Genomic DNA, 15,728 nt, shown 5'->3' on the forward strand with positions numbered 1-15,728 from the left:
GGCCATATTTCACTTATTTTTAAATTTAAAGCCATATATCCTTCCTTAGCTTTGTATGAGCTCATTTTACCTTTTCACCCTTCTCACGTATTGTAAAGCTATAAAAACAGTCTGTAATTTTACCTCAGGGAGGCTTTCAATAGGAGAAGGCTGCCCTGGCCAGTTAGGTATGTATTATTAATCAATAGAGAAATAAACTAATATTGGTTCCATTAATTGAACTTCTGGGTGTCTGGACTCACTTATTGAGGTAAACTACTTCAATACATACAGAATAAATATATTGGAAATAAATGCAGTGCAAATAAATTAAATATAAACTAGTTAGGGAACAAAGGCATTAGCAGTTGTGGGGGTGCGGAAAGATTTTCTAAAGAAGGAAACTCTGGTTCTGAAGATTGCATTTGGAAAAATTACATGTGACAATCTTGTTGCTTCAAATCTCTCTCCATTGCAGTCCATCTTCAACTTTAAGTGTGATCTTCTCAAAGGGAGAGCCTGACCATAAGTTCAATGAACTCCAGTGAGTCTCTTTTACTTCAAGTCAAACATAAAATCCTTTGTTTGTTTTTTAAAGCCCATCCCAGCCTGTCCTCTTCCCTTTCTAGTTATTCTTTCTTACATCTTCTAGTTATGCTTAAACTATAGTTCCGTGACCCTGGCAGACATTGGCTTTCTTAAAGATTCTCATATACTAAGTAGTCCTCCCACCTTTTCAGTGGCTTTCCCCTATGCTTGGAATGCCCTCTTTCATTGCCTCTGCTTTTCAGATTTCCTGGTTTTCTTAAAAAAATCAGCCACAATTCTATCTACTGCAATAGGCTTTTCTTGGTCTCTCTACCTCCAACACCTGTCCCCCAATTCTAGTGCTTTTCCATTGAGATTACCTCCTACTTCATCTGTATATATACTCAGATGATTTTATGTTGTTACCCTCCCATTAAAATTTTACTTTCTGGAGTGTTCTTCTTTGTTTGTTGCCTTTATTTATAATCCTATTGCTTAATACAGTGCTTGGCACATGCTAGGTGATTAATAAATGCTGATTGTCATTGCTGCAGCTGCTGATTATGCCATTGCTTATATCTCTAATTCTCTTTTTAAAGATGAGTGAATTGAGGCCCAAGAAGTTTAAACACATGTATATATGCATATGTGTATGTATGAATATATGCATGTATTTCTGTATGGTTGAGTAGGATTTATTCCAGAAATACAAGGGGTGGTTCAATATGAGCAATCCAGTTTTTCTCTTTTCTCTACTTAGCAGGAAGATTGTTTATACTTGCTGAGGAGGTTTTAGGTTCTTTTTGTCCCCTTGATTGATTTTTGTTAGTTATTCTGCTTTTGGAAATGATGACATACTCTACTGATATCTGGCATCAATATCTTTTCTTTTTTTAAACCCTAACCTTCCATCTTAGAGTCAATACTGTGCATTGGCTCCAAGGCAGAAGAGTGGTAAGGGCTAGGCAATGGGGGTCAAGTGACTTGCCCAGGGTCACACAGCTGGGAAGTGTCTGAGACCAGATTTGAACCTCCCATCTCTAAGCCTGACTTTCAATCCACTGAGCTACCCAGCTGCCCCCTCTAGCATCAATATCTTGCTTAAATTTCATGTTTCAGTTTCCTAAATAGCATGCCCTTACCTTCTAGTTTTTATTAACTCTTCTAATTTGTTATTAATTGTGATCTTTTGTTGAAAAAGTTGATGTTCTGATAACAAACACAGTTGATTGAGAAATAAGTTCCTCATTAATAATAAATCCATTGTTTCTTCTCTGTTAAAATTATTTTTTTTCTCTAGCCCTTAGAACTTGCTGTATCTCGAGTCACCTGGTTCTCTTCTTCAAAAATTATTTCTGATATATAGGCAGGTAGTTTCCATTTTATATAGAAGCTTCCTTGTTTCAAAATAAGCCAAAAAATTGTTTTTGCTATCCTGTCATGCCACAATACATTCATGCTATAAAATGATAAAAAGTTTATAAGCATTTGTTAAGTGCCTATTATGTTCCAGGTACAGTGCTAAGTTCCCTCAAGGTGGTCCTGATGTCCAAACCAGGGGATGGTAGAGAAATAAGGCTATAAATAAGTATTTATCTTTCTTAAAAAAAAAACACATTTTGTACCAACAATGCATGTCTTGGTTTTTCCTCAAAAGTTTCTTAATAATTAGAATCATATTCTTAATGAATATATAAATATATATAAGTAAAATATTATTAAAGAACACATTTTTGTGTGTATATATGTATTTCCCTGTGGCCAAATTGTATTTATACCAGGAATGCAAGGATGGTTCAACATGAAAAAAAAATTACTAATGTTATTTTTTTAACAATAAAATAATAAAATCACAGTTATATATGGTTCTTTCTGTTTTATAAGGCAATATAATTCACAACTTCCCATTATTATTTTCCAAAATATTTTACATGTTTGTGTTCCAAACTGGTATTTCCCTTGGCATTCATTTCTTTCCTTTTGGCAAGTAGACCAAGTATTTGCTGATAAAGGCACTTTTGAAATTATTTTGGCTTCCTTGTTATTGCTATTGTTTTTCATCAGCTTAATTTCTGTATGAAATTATTAGTCTGTATTAATCTGCTTTCTTTTATCTCATGAGTTTTCCATAGTTAATTTTTTTTGGATAGAACAGAACTGAATTATTCCCATTGTATGTCATATATTTTTTAAAATAATTTTTATTCTTCTATTATCTTTATTATCTATTATTCTTCTATTAGCTTCTATTAGTACTAATTTTGAACTTTGCTCTAATAAGTTAGTGGTATATAGACATGAGATTCAGGAATGATTTCAACATCGCTAGCAATCCATTTCTTATCTGCTAACATAATTCGACATTTTTGATGTTACCAAATTCTTGCTCAGATTCAGTTTCTATCATTTCTTACCTCACAGAATTCATTCATGAAATATAAACATGAAGCTTTTGCACCGAATACTAATGCCTTCCCTTAATATACTGATCTACCTTTTCTGATTATTTTTCAACATTATTACCTATGACTATATTTGCTTTAAAATGACTTAATAATAAAATCATATTATATATTCATTTAATTTGGAAGACCTTTATAATGTTTCTCCTCCTCTTCCTTCTCTCCAATAGAAGTTTCTCTCCAACTGAAATTTTCATGTTGGTATTTTTTGTAAGTATGATAAAAACAACAATGTAAAATAATTAGATATGCCATGAAATAATATTTCTTGTTACCTTGAACATGTTTGCTGTTCCAAAGAGCACCAATGAGCCATTCATCCATTTAACTTTGATGACCTTCTGACCTCTAATTTTGTTTGTAATGAGAAAGTTAAGACTGATATGATTTAGTTCCTGGGGCAACATGTCTATTTACTGATTATTGTACAAGAATTTCACATTTAGAGCAGCAAAGATCATATTCTAATTTATAAATGATTTTAAAACTCTGACTCAGTACTCAATGGTCCCTTTAATACTTCTCAACCACTATAATTTAAGAACCAAAAAAGACCACCAGAAAGAGGGCCATTTTAAAGATGTTTATTGCATGTGCTACCATGGACAAAGAATTCATTATCAAATAACCAGTCTATTGGTATCAGACTTTTCCATTCTTAACTACTGCTTTGACAACAGGAAATATTTCCTACATATAAAAATATTAATACTAGCATTATTTATAAGAAAATATGAGAACAATGGTATTTATAGTAATTGGAAAATAACAACAAATTATGGTATCTGGATATAATGGGATACTAACCAACATAAGAAATTATGACTAAAGAAGTTAGAGAAATGTGCTAAGACTTCTAAGAAGTCATGCAAAGTGAAGGAAATAGGATTAGAAAACAAGATATGCAGTGGCCATAGCAAATTAAAGTCAATAATAAGATAAAAAAAATAGATAATATTGGTCCTTTGCTATAAAAATTAAAGTTAATATTCTTTTTGCTAACAGTTGACTATAGAAATGGTGAAAATTTTCATATACTATCAGTCCTGATCATACTAGTGCATGTTTTTCTGTTTTGTTTTGTATGCATTTTGGGGGAATATATTTTGTTTGTTGTTGAGTCATTTTAGTCATGTCCAACTCTTTGTGACCCTTTTTTGGGGTATTCTTGGCATACTAGTGTGGTTTGCCATTTGTTTCTCTAGTTCATTTTGCATATGAGGAAACTGAGGCAAATAGAGTTAAGGGACTTGCCTAGTGTCAGACATACAGTAAGTGTCTGAGATTGGTTTTGAACTCATGAAGATGAATTTTCCTGGTTCCATGCCCATTGCTCTATTTACTGCTCAATTTAGCTGTCCATAAATATATTTTGTAGATGACTGTCATTTGGGAGTTTATTTGGAAATAGACTTTCAGTGAAAAGAATATATCAATAAAAATATGGAAGAGTCAACGAATAGAATTATTTGGATTTGATCCTCAAAGGGGACAAACTGGTTGCTAGGTTGACAATGATGTAAACCTTGGGGAAAAGCAATTGCTATGTTTAGTGACTAAAGATAAAAGGAAATTCAGGAAGAGTTTGACATGGACCTTAGGTTTTTGAAAAATAAATTTCAAGGGTATCAGAGAAAAAATTCTATAGGGAAATTGAAGCCAGGCGAGATGGGAAATTTTCAAGCATGAAATTCTGCAAGATACACTTCCAATGGTGTAGAAAGGGGCAGTTTATCTAAAAAGAAAAATGTACATGGCACTTATAAAAAAATCTCAAGATGGTAAAAAGACATATAAAGAAGATGGAAGCAAGGGCATATAATGGAAGATAAATGCAAAAATGTGACAATCTTATAATAGCATAAAAATTCTTAAACTCTGAGCAATAAAAGTTTGCTATATCTCTGGACATGGTAATATTTCATAAAATTCATATATTGTAATTTTTAAATGGGAACTAATTTTTTTCAAACTTTTCATTTTTCAAATGAGGAGAAGGGGAAAGGAAGTGACCTAAGGTCACAAGGAAAATAAATAATCAATCCAAGGGTTGAACTCAAGGTCTTCTTTCTCTAAACCTATTACTTTTCCCATAGTACCTGGTTACCCTTTAAGAAAACTGAAAAAAAAAAGTCAATTGTTTTTACTTTTAATCATAACTTACTTAGAGCTGCTTTCTTTGAAATTAATAAATTATCAAAGACAATGCTTGAATTAGCCAGAGCAGTGGGCTAAGTATTTCACACCTTTGAGCATAAATTGAGTGTTATCATTTAATTTGCTGATTTGATGATTAGTGTTGCCATGTCTATTTGTTACATGTAAAGATGAAAATCCCAGAGGGGTTCCTGTCTGGAGTAACAAAGTAATTAAATTTGGTGACTGCAAAGGTCACATAGCAAATGAGCATTACTCTAACAAGATTTGGGTGGCAGCAACATTTGGGTGGTTAGCTTTATAGATCAAATTCACACTCATTGGTTGTCATGGTCATCGTATTCAGGACAGAATCAAAGAAGTGTCAAGAAACTGCCTGCGAACAAGCTCAGGCTCTGCTTCTCCTCCTGTCTTGCAATATGACATGTCAGGGATAAGTTTGAAAGCACATCATTGAACACGTTTGTGTAGCTGGTTGGCTCAGACAGGGATTACAGAAAAAGGGGCCTGAGGTCATGATTTTTGTTTCTTTTTAAGGCAATTAGCTTTGTTGATCACAGCTCATAATCAATCTAAGTCTATCAGGGATGTCCCATGAAAAAAACAATACTGTGAACTCATTTCACTGAATAGATTGTAAGCCACTCAATTAACGTTTAATAAATGCTTACTATGTACCATGTACTATGTGCCACGTACTGTGCTAAGTGCTAGAAATAGAAAAATGAGAAAAAAAAGGCCTGTACCTGTCTTCAAGGAGCTTAAATTCGAATAGGGAAAAACACATAAATAGAAGCTGAAAAGGATGGAGAAGGGGGCATGACTGAAGACAAAGAGGGATTAGTTCCAGGATGAAGTGAGTTCCAAGGAGAAGAACTTTCTAGGGCAGGATGGAGAAATTCAAAGTACAGTCTGGTAAAATTGTTAAGGTAAAAACTTCTGACAAAGTTCCTTGAATTTTCCAAATTTTTGTATAAAATGGAAAGAATACTGGATTAAAAGTCAGGATATCTGGATTCTGGTCTGGGACTGGGTCATTGATAGGCTATGGTCAACACTCATATCTCCCCTTTGGGCCTTGCTTTCCTCTTCTGTAAAATGAAATCTTTGGACTAGATGCTCTCTAAGAATAATTCTAGTTGGGGAAATGTATTCTTGATTTTTGCTGAAGGAAGATCAATAACATCTTGTTTGAAGTGGTGCACTTCATAAAGTGAGTCTGGACACCCAGAAGTTAATTAATGGAACCAATATTCATTTATTAATGATTGATTAATAATGCATACCTAACTGACCAGGGCAACCTTCCCAATGAAAGATGCACCGAACTGAACTTACAGTGCAGTTTTTAAAGGGTGCGAGATACAAAGCAAACAATGTTCATTATGAGACATAATCTCGATGGAGTAAGCAGCCTTATTGTCTAGAAGCTATATCGGTCAGTGGTGTGGGGTACAGGGCATTCCTTGTATCTTATCCTAGCTGCCAGCACTAAGGGAATTATTTCCTCATGGATTCTAACTATTCTGAGCTGATTGATCTCCACAGGAAAGCTCAATTCTGATTTCTACTTTCCCAGGGAAAAACAGATTTTTCCGGTCAGTGACTTAGTTTACTGAACATCAGTTGATGCAGAAAAAATGATTCTCAAACTTTTTGGTCTCAGGATCTTTTTTTATTTGTAAAAACAATTGCAAATCCTTCTAAAGTGATTTTGTTTATACTTGTTGTATCTATTAATATTTAACATAATAGAAAGTAAAATATTTTAGCATTACTATGAAAATATTTTTAACTTCCAGGACTCTGAAAGATTTTTGGTTAATCCACAGATCTCTAGACCATGCTTTGAGAACCATCAATGTAAAATATTAGTAAGTTTTCAGAGCCTCAGATTCCTGATCTATAAAATTGGAAATAATCAATCAATTAATACTTATTTTGTTCTAGGTATTGTGCTATGGATATTCTATGGATATAGTATGGATTGCTATGGATGGACTATGGATATACAGAAAAAAACAAAGCATAAACAAAGCAAAAACAAAATAGTAATGATTCCTTTCCTAACAATTTCAAAGAGCCATTGAGAGATTCATATGATGAATTAGAAAGATTAGAATTGGATCTGCGTTTGGTCTTGCAATCAAGTAGGACAGGATGCTGAAATAAGACTCAGGAAGACTTAAATTCAAAGACTCAATTGAGTATCAATGGAAAATGGATCAGCACTGACTAGGGTGACTAGATTCAAACTCTGAGCAACTCTCTAATATTCTCAGTTGCAGAGCAGGAACTGATTTGCATTGAGAAAAGAAGTTCCCTATGCTCTTCAATGGTTCAAATCCCACTCCCTCTTCCAACTATAGTAATTTCTGGCATTTTAATCAATCTTTCTGATAGAATTGTATTTTAAGAGAGATTTTTTGAGAACTTGTAAAATTAGGTAAAGATGTATGTCATTCAGATAGTGACTAAAAGCATGCTGATAGGTAAATGCCTGTAAAGGTGCTTTGGGATAATGGGAAAGAGAGTAGTACAATTTGGTTGAAGAGTGGAGGAAGTGAAGGGTATTAGAATGGATGTGACTGGGTGGATAGGCTAGCATCAAAGTGTGGAGGTACCAGGTAAAATACCTGGTAAAATGTCCTGAACATTACTTAGTGTGTAATATGTGGAACAAATCATGATTTTTGATGAGAGGAGCAATATAATTAATAGAATTGGTATGAAATAAGTATTAAAATGGGGAAAAGAGTGGGAGCAGCAAAACTAGTTAGAAATTTTTGAAGTAATTCAGGCAAGAGGAGGCTTCTACTAGTATGGTGATAGTGGAAATATAGAAGGGACAGAAAAGATAAGATTAGGTAACTGATGAGTGAAATGGGAGAGGAAAGCATTAAAAATAACACAAAGTTATTATATTGTATTATATTATATTATACTGTTTAGAGATCTGATTCAGAAATTTGAAAATGAAGGAAAGGAGAATATTGAGAAAAGGAGAAATATGAAGGGAAGAGCTATTTAGGAATGGGACATCTGGGAGTATTTGGAGCCAGCTAGGTGGCATAAAAGAGAGATTGCTGAGTTTAGAGTCAGGAAATCTTGAACTCAGAGTCATTTTTAGATATATTTTTTTTAGCTGTGTGACCCTGGGGAAATCCCTTAACTTCTTCCTCAGTTTCCCTATCTATAAAATTAGAATGATAGATGGTAGAATAGAGTGTGAAGCTTCCTCCTAATACCCCACCCCAAACAATCAAAAATAACTCCATAGAATCAATACTAAAAAACAAAAACCAAACAGGAGTTGAGAGTAAGGCTGAATAGCCAGGGAAAACTAATGAATTAGCTTATTTTAGTACTCTTCAATGATGACCTCAACTGCTCCTCTTAAACCTCCTTTAATCTGATTCCTTAACCGCATTATCACATCCACTTCTAGTCATTTCATAGCATCTCATTGTTGGAAAGGACTTTCTAAAGCCATATGAATTCCTTCAATAACATATCCAAATGCTCTTTCCATGTTTGCTTGAAGTTCTTTGGAGAAGGGGCTCTTGCCATTTATTAAGGGGCCCATTCCATTTTGGGAATAGGTCTAATTTATGTTTTTCCAAAAGTCAAGTCTAAACTTGACCACTATCCGCCCAAGTACATTCAGATACGCTATTATCCTTTTCTTTTACTTGTCTCCTCAGTCTTAGCTCCCACCAAAATCAGTCTCCATATCATAATTGGATTATAGGGGAAAATTTCTTAACCTGAGCTATGATTTATTAAATAATGAGACATGTTATTCTTCTCTATGCCATCATTCTAGATGATTTCTAGACATTCTTTTTCATTTAGTTGATATATTGCTAGTTTCTGCCTTTGTTCAATACCTCATACTGATTTTTCATATTCTTCTGTATTCCTTAAAAATGGAGATTTTTGACCCTTTTTCTAATACTAAAACCCTATATATGCCCAAAGACTTAATCCATTCAAATACTGTGCACACAATAGGACCTCAGCAAATTTTTAAAGGATGAGTTATTGATTGAGTACCATGATTTCATCTATATAACTCAGGATCATGGTTATAAGTGACACTGTCTTCCCAATGTGAACTTATCTCTTGGTGAGTTTGAATTAATATTTATGAGTTTATGGACATAGCAATGAGTCTAATTGTTGAGAAGTGCTTATCATAATAACTGATTGCTTATGACAATTGGTCACTAGCAATAAAAAAACTTAGTTCCAATTTTCCATTGTATGGTGTCTAAGGGAGAAAAAGAAGAAACATTTCATAGAATCATAGGATGAAGTAAAATACAATGTGTCTGTGCAGATTCTGAAAAGGGACAAGATAGTGTAAGAAGTAAAGAAGAAAATAAAGCTTGGAATTTTTGTCAAAAAGCACTTCCTTTAGATCTTCCAAGGTTTAAACCTCATGTCTGATACCTGTTTCTGATGTCTTCTTTCTTCTTTTCTTACTAAAAGTTCTACTGTTAAAATAATACTAGGTTTTAAAATATCCAACTATTCCTCAAAGAGTAAGGGAGTGGTAAGAGATGGATGAAGTTATTGGAAAAGCACTTGAGTCTTTTGAAGACAGATGTGGATATTCTTTCACAACTAATTCTACTTAGAATAGATGAATATGAAATACATGCAGTCACCAAAAGTGTGGAGGAGGGCAAAGGTTTATTTCCAGAAAACTTCAGTGCCATATCTGATCTACTACCATTATGCTTATCTCAAACGCATCATATATTAGTTACTGTGGGGAGGTTGTTGGTAAAAGGAAGAGGGATTATATCTACCTTGATTTTTTTCCTATAGACTTTTTATGGACCACCATCTAAGGACCTGGGCCTGGTGTAGTACCTCAATCCAATTCTGAGAATTCCATTTGCCCTGAGGTGAGTTTATGAGAATGCAATGCTGATCAAGTGAATTCTATTCCTTTTTATTTTTTTTAACAAACCCTAAATATAGACTCTTTTTAAAAATAGATTCTGAACAGCAAATGACTACATGGGCATTTTTATCTCTTCTTGTAGATATGCTCTTCAATAGATAGCTTAGCATGTATAGAAATGCAGAGTAAGAAGGATCCTCCGGAGACCTCTCTCTCACTTGATATTACTAAGTTCAAATACCTTTAAATTCAATTCAAATGACATTTATTAGGCATCCACTTTGCATCAGCCTTAGTACTAGTGACTTGAGATACAGAAACAAAATGAATGTGTCTTACCTCAAGGTGTTTACATTCTACTTGGGGCCACTATATTTTAAAGGATAAAGAGATTGGGTATAGTTAAAAGAAGCAGAGAACACCAATAACTAGGGAGTAGAGATTCTTCATGAAAGTTTTCCCATAAAGAATGGCACTGGGTTTGATCATCAAAGGAAGCCATGGATTCAAAGAAGGGAGGAGATGAAAGAATACATTCTACAGATGTGAAATAGTTTATTCAAAGGCCTGGATGCAGGAGTAAAGAAAACCAAGAAGGCTAGCTGCAATAACAAATGTTCACTCGTAGAATCCTAGAATTTAGAACCTCAAAGTACCCTGAAAAATCAAATATACTTCCTTAAAAAAAGCAATTAAATAAACATCTTCCCAATTTAAAAAATTTCATTTTCTAAGCATGCAGTCTTCTTCAAATGATATCATTGTTTAATGTACATACCTCTTTGCACTGGAAAATTTCACTGGATCTAATTAGTGCAAACTATTGTTGCATGCATACTGAACTTCCTTCTGGACCACATATTGCAAATTAAGTACTAAAGAAATTCAGCTGAATAGCTTGTGACAGATGGGAAAATCACAATCATCACATGTTTCCTCTGTCACCCAAATGTTTCCACCATTGGCTCTCTTCCTTTGTTGGTAGATCTGGGCATCTGGTCCCTTCTCTCCCTCTGCCACCAAAGATAAAGGGAAGTAGCAGCTGTGGCACTTGATGAGAGTTCTGAGGTCTGGCAGGGTGCTCATAAGCCACAGAAATTTGCCATGTTGAGTGTACTTTTTTCCATTTTTATTTCAATTTAATGTCATAAATAATGGATATCTGAGAGGAATGACCACCTACTCAAAAAAAGTTTTGAACCCAGCATCAGTGTGTCAAAGGCTCTTTTATTTTATCCTTTCAATAATGAGCCAATGCTACAAGTGTTAAAGCCAAGAAACAGAGATTGGACTAGATGGTCTGGGGCCCCTTTTAGCTTCAGAATTTGTTCCTTCAGGATGATTTTTAGACAAGGCTCTATTCTTTAAGGTATTGTTGGGAAGACTGGACATACACATTTGAAATCATCTGTATCACAGTTCTGCTTAAAAAATCTTCAATAGGTACCGTTTCCTAGTAGAAGAAAAAACAAACTCCTGAATTTAGCATTTAAGTCCTTCAAAATCTACTTATAGTATGTCTTTCCAGGATTTTTCACAAGAGATCCTCTATATCCCAGCCAAACTGGCCTACTGGCTATTTGTTGAACTGACTAAGCATTCCATCTACAAAGTTTGTAACTTTGTAAAGGAATTCCCTGCCTCCCATACCCAAAAAAGTAGTCCTTTCTCACTTTCAACTTGAAAAACTTTTGCTATCCCTCAAGAAGCTGGTCTTGTATTTTTAAGGTTATTAGAACTTTCTTGCCCTCCATGAATTAACTTTTATTTTCTTATGGTTCTTATTTATTTATTGCTATTATCCCTTCCGTGGAAAGGAAAACTGAAACAAGTTTTGAACTTTCTGCCACTCAGGTGGAACAAATAGCAGTTGAAATATTAGAGAGAAGATATTGACAAGAATGACAATTGGTGGGGGGAGGGGAAATTGGAGAGTGACAATTGGTCTCAGGGCTCTTTTTCCTGGCCCTGGGACTGGAAGGATCACTCTCTCCCTGTCTCTGGATAGACGTACCTCTATTCCTGGATATTTTCCCAATTGTGTGCTCTACCTGGATTCCTGTGATCTTGTTATTGAGCAAAAGGATTTAAGGGGAGTGGTTTGAACTGTAAGGCTGGTCTTTATGGGTACCAGCCTGAAGTGACGGGTCCAACCAGCTCTGAAATTCAGAACCTTTTCTACCTTGCTGTCTACTGCTAAAGACTTTGAATGTAAGAAAGTTAGCATAGATTAGCATAGACAGAAATAAAAGAAACCTTCCAGCAGCCTGCAAGGCCTGGCCTCAGCTCAAAAGCTGAGAGAAACTCAAACCCAATCTGGGAAAAAGCATAGGAAACCCTTCTTTCCTCTACCCTGATATCTTCTTGATCCAAACTTGTTATTAAATTAATCTTATTAAAAATAAACCACAGTCAGATGAGAGGATTATCATTTCAGGGGGTCATAGAGGGAGCAGAACCCAAAGACAGCTATTCAACCATAAACAGTCCTTATCATACCCCTGCTAGGCGACCTTGGTAGGGGGAGGCTACTTGGGAGAGGGAGACACCTCAGGGGAGTCTGTGCTTACCTGCTCTGGGGTATCTTCAACATCAATCAATAGAGAAGACATCCCCTCATGCTTTCATAGGTGGCCCATTTCTCAGGAACCCCAATTTTCAAAGATAGCCTCTCAGCAGGGGTATCTCTTTCCTTTTACCTCACCAGCACCCATATTCCTTCTATCTCTTCAATCCCTCCATTCCCTGTTACAAAACCTTCCTTATCCCCTCTACTATCCCCTTTCCTTCTTCAACCTGGAACAATCCTTTTAAATCTTACAGTTTCCCTTATAAATAAGCTCCAGGAGAGGAATTTTAAATTATTTGTTGTCTTTGTTTTACCAGCACATTTTAAATCTTGCATTAAAAAGTATGTTGAATTAAATTGAATGATGAATTGAAATAACAATGCGGTGTTATATGTTTAAATGCTAAACAGAAAGATCCAAATACTGTGTAATTGGGGATCAGAGGGGGAGAAATTAAAGTGAATTGTAGTACTGGGAAAAGTTTTCTGGAGAGGTAGACCTTGAGATGCATTTTCACATATTGTGAAATTTTGGGCAGAATGGAACAGATTCCAGAGAAGGAATCTCATAGATGTGAACACAATTTATTTGGAGCAGAGTATGTTGAGAATAAGAAGCAAAGATGAATTTGGAGCAATAGTAGGGGGAGCAGAACACATAAAGTCTTGAAGACAAAACTGAGGAGTTTAAACTTGGATCTCAGAAATGGGGAGTCATTGAAAGTTTCTGAGCTGGAATGGTATAATTGGGGGTATTCAAAGATTACAATTTTCAATTCATATTAGGGAAAAAGAATCTCTTCAGTTTCATATTTGGTGATATGCTTAAAGCTACAAAAATCTAGTGTACTGAGAGGGAAGGAAAAGAAAGAAGAAATCAAAAAGTCAAAAGAAGACTCAATTAAACTTGGTGACTGATTAGATAGATATACAGGATAAAGGATAGAGATAAATCAAAATTGAATTCAAGATGACTGAGTAATGGTTTATCACCCCAGAAACATGAATGATAAGGTAGGGGAGCTGATATAGGATGGAAAATTTGACTTGGCAATTAGCTAGTATGATACTTTCCCTCTTAAATCTATGAATCCCCTCAATAAATACCTTAGAAGAAATCAAAACCATTTCTAGAGCACTAAGGAAGAACATGAAAATATTTGCTGCTAAGTGTGTTACACTAAGATGGAAATTCACTTAACCCTGAGGACATTAGCATCTTTATCTTTCATTATCCAGCACCAGGTTTGGAGTATCCTTTAAGCTCCTATATAGGTACTTATATGCTTCATACTTATATACCATCATTCTCTTTTATTATCCAGTACAAGTTATGGGTATCATATATTCTATATACCTGGGACTCTATAAATCTTATACATTCATATTTATAATAGCCTTCTTTCTCTAGATACACAGCCATCATTCCAAATGAGGCTCTCATCAGTTTTTTCCCCTACACTTTTTTCCAGCCTTCTAAATGATTTCCAGTCTACTCATTAATAAATCCACCACATAGTTGCCAAACTGATATTCCTAAAGCACGTCTGACCATGTCCCTCAACTGCTCAAGAAATGTTATTTGCTCCCTATTTATCCTTTAAAATGTTAAAGTATTTTTTCCAGTTACAAAGAAAAATAATTTTAACCTTTATTTTTTTGCAATTTTGAGTTCCAAATTCCCTTCCATTCTCTCTCCCCTTGCCACTTATTGAGAAGGCAAGCAATTTGATAAAAGTTATACATTTGTGCAATGATACAAGACATATTTTCATATTAGTCATATTGTGAAAGAAAACAGGCAAAAAACCCCAAGAAAAATAAAGCAAGGAAAAAAATGTATGTGCTTTTATCCTCATTGAGACTTCATCAGTTCATTCTCTGGAGATGGATAGAATCTTTCATCACAGGTCCTTGGGAACTGTCTTGGTTCTTTGAATTGCTGGGACCAGCATTTGATCATTGTACACTATTGCTATTATTATATACAATGTTTTCCTGGTTCTGCTCACTTTGCTTTGCATCAGCTCATCTAAATCTCTCCAGGATTTTTTTCTGAAAGGATTCTGCTTATCATTTCTTATAAGACAATAGTATTTTATCACAATCTTACACCACACTTTTTCAGCCATTCCCCAATTTTTGAAGTACCCACTTTATTTCCATTTTTTTGCTACTACAATAAGAGCTACTATAAATATTTTTGTACATATAGCCCCCTTTCCTTCATACTTATTTATTTTTATCTCTTTTGAATAAAAACCTAGTAGTGGCATTTCTGAATCAAAGGATATAAACAGTTTTATAATCCTTTGAGCATAGCTCCAAGTTGCTCTCCAGAATAGTTAGATAGTTCACAACTCCACCAACAGTACATGAGTATCTCAATTTTCCCACATTAGAGCCAACATTTGTCATTTTCCTCTTCTGTCACATTAGTCAATCTGAAAGGTTTGAGGTAATATCTTAGAGTTTTAATTTGCATTTCTCTAATCAATAGTGATTTTGAGCAGTTTTTTCATATGACTATAGATGGCTTTGATTACTTTTTCTGAAAACTATTTCTTTTACTTTCTTTGATCAATTGGGGAATGACTTGTAGTCTTATGAATTTTATTTCAGATTCCTATACATATGAGATATATGGTCTTCATCAGAAAAACTGATTTGAAATATTTCCCCCCAGTTTTCTGTCTTCCTTCTAATTTTGGCTATAGTGGTTTTGTTTGTGTAAACATTTTAAATTAAATATATGTATATATATCTACAATGCTTACTATTTTTTATTTGGTAGTAAGTTCTTATCTTACACATATTTCCCTAATTTGCTTATGCAATGACCTCTAAATCATACAAACATTTTGACCTTATCTGAGTATATAGTGTGAAATGTTAGTGTAATTTTTGTAAATAAGTGAATTTATCAAACACTAAATTACTATGGTCATTTAATACTGTGCATAGTGCACCTAATCTATTTCACTGACCTACCACTTTATTTTTCGCCAGTAGCAGATTGTTTTTGATGACTACCACTTTGTAATATAGTTGGTGCCATGGATAGAGGGCTGAGCTTCAAATCAGGTAGATAAGTCTTCCCGGGGTTCAAATTTATCCA

General features: G+C 34.4%; 1 long non-coding RNA gene across 1 annotated transcript in view; it reads left to right on the top strand.

Moving 5' to 3' along the window:
• Window positions 1–15,728, top strand: part of LOC103102951 (uncharacterized) — a 274,602-nt gene that overhangs the window by 28,646 nt on the left and 230,228 nt on the right. The window contains exon 2 of the long non-coding RNA XR_001626203.2: window positions 9,963–10,042. This is a non-coding gene — a long non-coding RNA (uncharacterized LOC103102951). The remainder of the gene's footprint in view (window positions 1–9,962; window positions 10,043–15,728) is intronic.

Source organism: Monodelphis domestica, chromosome 1, assembly GCF_027887165.1.
Source record: "Monodelphis domestica isolate mMonDom1 chromosome 1, mMonDom1.pri, whole genome shotgun sequence".
Lineage (NCBI taxonomy): Eukaryota > Metazoa > Chordata > Mammalia > Didelphimorphia > Didelphidae > Monodelphis > Monodelphis domestica.